The following is a 9,456-nucleotide window of genomic DNA, read 5'->3' as shown; positions in this document are numbered from 1 at the left end:
ATGAGGTAATCTAGTTACTTGGAGAAGTAAAAAGCAAACAGTTGTTGCAAGAAGCAGTGCAGAAGCAGAATTTAGGGCTATGGCTCACGGGGCATGTGAAGTTATATGGCTAAAACGACTGCTTGGAGAATTAAAGATAGAATACGAAGCTCCTATCCAATTATTCTGCGACAACAAGTCCATCATCAATATAGCACATAATCTTGTACATCATGATAGAACCAAGCATGTAGAAGTGGATCGACACTTTATCAAAGAAAAAATTGATGGAGGGATAATCAGCGTTAAGCATGTGCACACTGATCAACAACTGGCGGATATACTAACTAAGGGACTATCTGAATGAGTATTTAATTTCTTTACAAACAAGCTTGGACTTATTAACATTTACAGTCAAGCTTGACAGGGAGTGTTGACAGCCAGGAAATAAAATCACAAAGATATGCAATATTAGCTGTAGTTTTTTTATGTGATAGCTGTATTCTTTTATTATATATAAGTTTCCTTATTTATAATATTTTTTTTCTCTTTGACATTTATTGTGATTATTCTATACAATCCCTATAAAAGGGCATACCTAGCATTGATAAAATATACAAGAAAAATAGTTTCAAATCTTCTCTCATTTTATTATTTACATCCATCCTAAGTCCATCTACACTTTCCAAGGCAACTCAACTACTCAAAACAAACACCCCCGTAGAGTTGACATAGACTGCCAAGTATGATATTTGCAAACAGGGTTTCCTTGCCAAACTTGGCTCAAAAGCATTGGCAAAATTTCGCTAGAGGTTTTAAAGGCAATGGCATTGGTTTAAGTGTTGAATTGCTTGGATGTTGATGATTTAACTTTTATCATCCATAGTTGGTTAAGCTCAACAATGATGAGTATACTGTAAGTTAGCAATTCGTTTGGGATCATGACAAAAAGTTTACTGGATGGCTGGGCATCAAACACAAAGAACTAAAGAAATCCTGGTTGAGGAGGCCCAGGATGCAAAATAGTGAGCATTGAGAGTACATAGTTTCTTAATCCATAATGAAAGAAATTCAAAGAGTAAAAGCCTCATTAAAATCCAAACAGGGCAGCTAACTGCGCTACAAAGGTCAAGGCAGCCCGAGACAAATACACAATCAGGCATGCCAAACCATGAGCAAATAGATAAAGCAAACAGGAATCCACGCAATTCAGCTAAGTCTTGGGCGATTCCACTGCATTGAGTAAGTAGCAGAACACAATGCAACTACAGCAGTAGTCCCCTGGCTTCATTCTTAAAAGCAGCATCAAAGTATAATCAGATTCTTCGTGGCCAAATGGGGGGCCTCCGAAGGACGCACATCAGATGATGGAGAGAGAGAGAGAGTTTAAGCACTCTCTTAGCCACCTCGTTTATGACAACCTGTGGATGGAAACAATTCCCTTGTGAAAGTGCGTTATTTCTGGCTTTCCAAATCTGATCACAAATCTCGACAACTTAAATAAGGAACCCATGCCTATAATTCGTTCATGGGTCGTGTTTGTGTCGTGTCGATACTCTTGTATTATAAGAAAATGCCAAACCCGACCTTTTTATAAGCGGGTTGACCCGATATGACCCGTACACCCCGTTTATATAAATATCTTGTGAAATATGGGTCAACCAATTAACCTGTTTATGATTCCCTATTTTAAATACAAAAATTTGAAAAATAAAAGTGTGTAATTTTAAATAGGTCATTAACGAGTCAGTTTCATGTTAAGTGTGTCAACCCGAACTCGATCTGTTTATTAAACGGAATAGACGGGTCAATCCAAAAGTGACCCAAACCCGTTTAATATAAATCCAAATCCGTTTACTTCGTGTAGGTTTCAAGTCGTGCTATTGTGTCTGGTCCGATTTGTTGCCCCTATGTGAGGCCTTGAGAATGATACATGAGAGATGAATTTTGTGCTTTGGAGGAGATGATATTTTGTTACAGGGCATGAATGTGTGCAATTAATGTTAATAAGATCGCATCTTTAGCTACAAATATACCCGTCTTCTCTCTTGTTCTCATTTCAAATAAATAAAGCTCTTACAGAAGTGACAATGCAAAAATAGAGAATGGACGTAGCCTCACGGCAAGTAGAGATTAGTCCTGGTCTCTCCCAGCAAAAAGTTATTTGATTGTAGTTGTGAAACTCAAATATGAGTGAGTTGAACTAACAAAAAAGAAAAAAACTTGTTTTTAGACCAACAGGGTTATGACTTCTATCTTTAATTTTACAATTTAAGGAAAAAAGAAGGTCCCATTCAACTCTAACAAGAATTTAAGTCATAGTCTCCAGCTTCGGAGTTGCACCATCTGCATAGACAGGGTGTAGCACATGACCATCCTTTGGCTCAACATGCACCCACTTCCGACCACTCAGCTTGTGTCGTTCAAACTTTACGACACCTTCTTTCAGAGCAAAAAGGGTGATCTCTTCCTATGCCCGCATAATTTCCAGGATGAAAACGGGTACCCCTCTGACGAACAATTATGTTTCCAGGTATAACCCTCTGCAGCACAGAAAAATATACATACAAAAAAAATGTTTTAAGTGAGTTTAAATATAAAAAGTTCAGCAGTAAACACGTGGCAACACATGGATTGCTTTTCATCTTTAGTATTTGTTTTCAGTTTTAAAATAGAAATGAAAAGTGAGAAGGTTTTGAATATGTTACTTGAGATAAGTTCCACCATTCTTTCACTTTAAAAACCCAATATTGACGAATAAAAAGCTTTATCAAGCCCTCAGCTCTCTATTTTCACACAATTCTCAAAACAAACAGCTTCTCACCTCTCCTCCATATTTCTTAACTCCAAGATTTTTGGGTAGTGAGTCTCGTCTATCCTTAGTTGATCCTGCACTTTTCTTAGTAGCCTAGCGCCTGAAGATCAAACTCAATCCTTCTCCAGAAACATCTAGATTTTTCATTTTAGTACACACACTAAGAAAGGCATGAGAACCACATTTAATCCTCAATTACAGATTCATAAAAGTTTCTAGTACGAACAATATCTGATATGATAATAAGAATAGAAGATGCAACTCCTACCAGTAGCACTGTTGTAAACACGAGGATTTGAAACAAACTGCTTTAGATTCAGTCTATTACATATTGATGCTGTAAAATTCATCATGTTGAAACCTGAAGCAAATGTGTACCAAATTAAATTATGAAGATTCTCAATATATTGAAAATTTAAGAAAATTAGATAGGAAGAATCATTGTTTTAAACAAAACCATCCAGAGCCATTTTTATGTATGTAGCATTACCTGAAATCAGTAATGATATGCCTGATAACATCTACATTCAATCACCCAAAGTTACAACTATACATGAATCTCATAACCTCATATTCAATTTTAAGCATACTCATCTATCATGTAACTTGTTAGCTCAGTTTCACATAAGTCCATGCAAAGGCAAAATACCATTCTCTTTGGAGTTGGAAAACACAAAAAAGAAAACTGAACGAAACCCATTTCTCTTAGAGCTGGGGCGAAGCCGTGAAGACTCAATTCCTCATTTCAATTTCAATCTCTTTGATTTTTTTTCCTTTCTAAATAACGTTATTATACATTGGGGAAACCAACCGTAGCTTCCAAAAGTTGAATTGATTTTTCCTTATAGAAAATGCTAACCAGGATTTCATTATCACTTGCAAGACTCTAAACTCAGTACTACAGTTCTATAGTAATAAGATACCTGAATACAGGAGGCATGCAGAAAATTCATTTAAAAATGATAGAAACTACAAAAAGTTCAACTAGGACAGATCCCAGACCACAAGGAATAACAATAGAATGATAGAAATACAAATAGAACAAAAAAAAAAACCACAAGTTCATTAATAAATATGAGTATATATATATATATATATACATATACATATTTATAATCAAACTATAGCCCCAAAACTAGACCCACTATTGAGTCAATGGCACAAAATTGCAAGTGTGGATTTCATCAAAATATAATATAAATATGTATATATATATTATCAAGCTATAGCCCCAAAACTAAATTGAACCTCCCAACTTTGGTTTACAAATAAAAGAACAGAGAATCTCTCATGCCTAGCTCAAAAGAGTTTGTTAGTCCAAAGCTAAGTCATTAGATTACAGTAGACAGTGTTCATTAATCCTTTAGAGGAATTGGGTAAACCTCATACATTTTTTCTTATTCACTTCAATTTTCCATTTTTAATGCACAAAGCAAAGGTCTCACAGTGAGACATATATAAATATAACAATAAGAGTGAAAGAAAGATTTTAAAGACTAAAAAAAACTCTCAACGCATATTGAAAAACATACCTTATGGCTGATGGTAAGGAACACCAGGGAGGAAGATCTGAAGTTAGAGTCGACCGGATAAGTTGGGAGGGGCGACGAGTGGACTAAGTCCACTTAGTCAGAGCAGTAGTACCCTCAGAGGTTAGAGCAGCCACGCCGTTAAGGACCGTGTTAAATATAGTAAATATTTTGTAAAGTCAATGTATATTATTAGCCGTATAATTAGCCTCCTATTCTCTAGCCTAAAATCAGTCAATGTATATCATTAGTTTCCTGTTATGTAGCCTAGGATTATGCTACAATCTTGTGTATATATTCTGACGATTGATAATGAGAACGGCAACCAAAACATTCTTTCATGGTATCAGTAGTATAGGGTTTTTATTCTCGATCTCTTTCCGCTGCGCCCTAGCTGTGATTTCCGCCCCTATTCTTCTTCTTTTCTTTCTTCTCTGTCGTTTGTCTTTCTCCGGCAACGATGTCTCAATCTAGAAATTTTCACCCAGCTCTTGCTGTCTCCAACATTAGGAATCATGTTCCTATTATTCTTGAGATGGAAAACGTGCAATACTCAACATGGGCGGAGTTGTTCAAGGTTCATGCACGTTCGAACAAGGTTCTCCATCACATCATACCTCCTTCGAAAGACAAAGCGAAGGCCACGGTCGAGGAAGAAGATGCCGATATGTGGGCTACTCTTGATGCCACGGTCTTGTCGTGGATTTACGCCACGATATCTAATGACCTTCTACACACCATCCTTGAACCCGATGCTACGTCAATGGAGGCTTGGAACAGTTTGCGTGACATTTTCCAAGACAATAAGCATTCCCGTGCGGTCACTCTTGAGCAACATTTTTCAACCACCAAGATGGAAAATTACCCCAATGTATCGGCATAGTGTCAACGGCTAAAGTCCTTGGCTGATCAATTGAAGAACGTCGGGGCTCCGGTGTCTGAGAGTCGTTTGGTGCTTCAACTTGTCTCTGGTCTCACTATTCCGTACCGTGGTGTGGGTACAATGATCAGACAGAGTGATCCCCTCCCTCTTTTTAATCAAGCCAGGTCCATGCTTACTCTTGAGGAATCGGGCTTAGCTAAGGAGGCGGCAATGGCTTCCGATTCTGCCATGGTCGTTGCTCCAAATGAGGACGATGGCTCCTCCTTTGTTCCCTCTCATCCGGGACAGGGGAGGGTGCCGCATCATTCTGGCCGAAAACAGCAACAGAATGGCCGAAAAAATTCAGGCAGCCGCGGCAATGGCAAGCAGAACAAGGGCGGCAATGGTGATCGTTCCGGCAAGGATGGCCCGCAAGGACGGCCACAGCAACAGAGTCCATTCTAGGGGTGGGGTCCGTTTCCTAACTGGGGGTGGTCTCAGTGGGCTCCTCCCCCCTGCCCTATGCCTACCCAAGGATGGGCTCGCCCACCTACTGCCACCTTTGGGCCTGGGGTGTTGGGCCCACGCCCCCAGCAGCAAGCATATCAGGCTTTCACTGCTCCTGTGGCTCCTTCTTTCAATGGTCAGACTAGTTCGTATGTGCCTACAGACATTGCATCGGCTATGCACACCATGACTCTAAATCCACCCGATCCTACTTGGTATATGGACACTGGCGCTACATCACATATGACCTCGTCAAATGGTAATCTCTCGTCTTATTGTAATTTGAGCAATCATAATTCTGGTATTATTGTCGGAAATGGTCATTCAATTCCTATTAGTGGCTATGGTCATACATGTTTGCCCTCTCCTAATCCTCCCTTGTCATTAAAAAATGTTCTTCATGCTCCCAAAATAATCAAAAATCTAATTTCTGTTAGGAAATTCACTACTGATAATTCTGTTTCAGTTGAATTTGATCCATTCGGTTTCTCTGTGAAGGATTTTCAGACGGGGATGCCTCTACTGAGGTGTGATAGTCAGGGTGACCTCTATCCTCTCAAATCTATCCACAATCAAACTACTCCATCAACCTTTGCAGCCATCTCTTCCTCACTTTGGCATGATCGACTGGATCATCCGGGTGCTCCTGTGTTAGATGCTCTTAGGGTCAATAAAAGCATTGATTGTAATCGAAACTCTAATTCTAGTATTTGTCGTTCTTGTGTGTTCGGAAAACATATTAAGTTTCCTTTTGCTTCTTCTACTTCGAGTACTTCTTTACCTTTTGATATTATTCATAGTGATATTTGGACTTCACCTATTCTGAGTTCTGCAGGGCATAGATATTACGTGTTATTGTTGGATGATTTTTCTAATTTTTTGTGGACTTTTCCTTTGGGTCAAAAATCAGAGGTTTATGAGAAGTTTATGATTTTTAGGGCTCATATTGTTACACAATTTGAACGTAATATTAAAACTATGCAATGTGATAATGGGAGGGAATTTGACAATGGACCTTTTTGGGATTTCTGTAAGGAAAATGGTATGTCATTCCGTCTCTCTTGTCCTCACACCTCTCCTCAAAATGGGAAGGCCGAACGGAAAATTCGGTCTATCAATAATATCACTCGTACTCTTCTCTCTCATGCATCCCTTCCCCCTTCTTTTTGGCATCATGCATTACAAATGGCAACATATCTTCTTAATATTCTTCCGAGAAAACTTTTGGGTAATAAGTCTCCTCTTCAAATTTTATATCAAAGGGTTCCCTCATATTCTCATCTTCGGGTTTTTGGGTGTCTATGCTATCCTCTTATTCCTTCCACTAAGATCCATAAATTGCAGGCTCGATCTACTCCTTGTGTCTTTTTGGGTTTTCCACCTAATCATCGTGGTTATAAATGCTATGATTTGTCATCCCGTCAAATTATCATTAGTCGCCATGTCATTTTTGATGAGAATGTCTTTCCCTTTGCATCACTGCATTCCCCTTCGTCACATACATATGATTTTTTGGATAGTGGTCTCTCTTATTATGTATTAGATCACCTTCAACAATCTGCTGCTCCTCTTCCCACATCGCTAGCCCAGGCCCACACTCCTCCCCAACCGGATCCACATCCGGTCTTCCCTGGCCCAGGCCCAGCAGCTCCCCCCTCCCCAACCACTCCTCCTTCCGCATCTCCCATCTCTCCTCCTACAATTCCTACTCCCCTTTATGCCTCACGCACGGCCCAACCTTCACCAGGCCCAGTCATTGCTCCTCCTTCCCATACTCCTCTTCCTAAGCCTACTATGGTCACTAGAAGTCAGCATGGTATTTACAAACCCAACCCAAAATACCACGCATTACACACCACGGTTTCGAAATCCCCTTTGCCTCGAAACCCAATAGCTGCACTTCGTGATCCAAATTGGAAAATGGCCATGGATGATGAATATCATGCTCTTATGAAAAATAAGACGTGGGATTTGGTGCCCCGACCTCCTGGTGTTAATGTTATTCGGTCTATGTGGATTTGTACTCATAAATTTAAATCTAACGGTGATTTTGAAAGGCATAAAGCCCATCTTGTAGTTGATGGGAAAACTCAACAAGTTGGCATTGATTGTGGGGAAACTTTTAGTCCGGTTGTAAAACCGGCCACTATTCGCACTGTTCTCAGTCTTTCTCTTTCTAAGGCATGGCCAATTCATCAATTGGATGTCAAGAATGCCTTCCTTCATGGTGAGCTTCAAGAAACAGTATATATGCATCAACCAGTGGGGTATAGGGATCGTACCCATCCAGATTATGTTTGCCTCTTGCGTAAGTCTTTGTATGGGCTTAAGCAAGCTCCCAGAGCTTGGTATAAGCGCTTTGCTGATTTTGTTCTGTCTATCGGTTTCACTAATAGTCGGTGTGACAACTCATTGTTCATTTACAGCAAGGGGCCAGAAATGGCTTATATTTTATTATATGTTGATGACATTATTCTTACTGCTTCATCTCATTCTCTCCGGTGCTCTATTATGGATCTTCTTAGTTCTGAATTTGCTATGAAGGATCTTGGTCCGTTGAATTATTTTTTGGGTATTGCGGTGACTCGACATAAGGGTGATATGTTCCTTTCTCAACGCAAATATGCCGAAGAGATAATTGAACGTGCCGGAATGACCTCTTGTAAATCATCGGCTACTCCGGTTGACACCAAATCAAAGGTTAGTGCTACATCTAGTGCTCCCTTTGATGATCCTACTTTGTATCGGAGTCTTGCAGGGGCTCTACAATACCTTACCTTCACGAGGCCGGATATCTCGTATGCAGTCCAACAGATTTGTCTCCATATGCATGATCCAAGGATGGACCATTTGTCTGCTCTCAAACGGATTATTCGGTATGTTCAGGGTACATTAGATCATGGCCTACATTTGTATCCATCGACTTTTTCCTCTCTGGTATCTTACACTGATGCAGATTGGGGTGGGTGCCCTGATACGAGGAGATCTACATCTGGTTATTGTGTATTTTTAGGGGACAACTTGGTCTCTTGGTCGTCTAAGCGTCAACCCACATTATCTCGTTCTAGTGCCGAAGCCGAGTATCGTGGGGTGGCGAATGTGGTTTCTGAATCATGTTGGCTTCGAAACCTTCTCTTAGAGTTGCATTGTCCGATTCAGAAAGCTACTTTGGTGTATTGTGACAATGTCAGTGCTATTATTTGTCGGGTAATCCAGTTCAACATCAACGTACAAAGCATATAGAAATGGATATCCATTTTGTCCGAGAGAAGGTTGCACGTGGACAAGTCTGCGTTCTCCATGTCCCCTCCCGTTATCAAATAGCCGATATTTTCACTAAGGGTTTGCCACAGGTGTTATTTGAAGATTTTCGGGACAATCTCAGCGTTCGTAAACCTCCCGTTTCAACTGCGGGGGAGTGTTAAATATAGTAAATATTTTGTAAAGTCGATGTATATTATTAGCCGTATAATTAGCCTCCTATTCTCTAGCCTAAAATCAGTCAATGTATATCATTAGTTTCCTGTTATGTAGCCTAGGATTATGCTACAATCTTGTGTATATATTCTGACGATTGATAATGAGAACGGCAACCAAAACATTCTTTCAGACCGGGATGGTGAGATGGAGATGGTCTTGTGAGATGCCTTGGAATAAGGATGGAACAATAACACCCTATGCCTATGTTACCTACTGTCCCCAAAATTTTGTCCAGAGATGTAGTATACCCTCATTAATGAAATTAATTTATTTAAAATGATTAT

At 39.8% G+C, this 9,456-nt stretch overlaps 2 pseudogenes; one reads left to right on the top strand and one right to left on the bottom strand.

Annotated features, from left to right (window-relative positions):
- Nucleotides 1-2,290: 2,290 nt before the first annotated feature.
- LOC133823398 (uncharacterized) lies at nucleotides 2,291-3,494 on the bottom strand (annotated as a pseudogene).
- Nucleotides 3,495-4,783: 1,289 nt separating this feature from the next.
- On the top strand, nucleotides 4,784-5,650 carry LOC133823390 (uncharacterized; annotated as a pseudogene).
- Nucleotides 5,651-9,456: the final 3,806 nt, after the last annotated feature.

The sequence above is a fragment of the Humulus lupulus genome, chromosome 1, assembly GCF_963169125.1.
Source record: "Humulus lupulus chromosome 1, drHumLupu1.1, whole genome shotgun sequence".
NCBI classification, from domain to species: Eukaryota; Viridiplantae; Streptophyta; class Magnoliopsida; order Rosales; family Cannabaceae; genus Humulus; species Humulus lupulus.
This window is presented reverse-complemented; position numbering and strand designations above follow the sequence as displayed.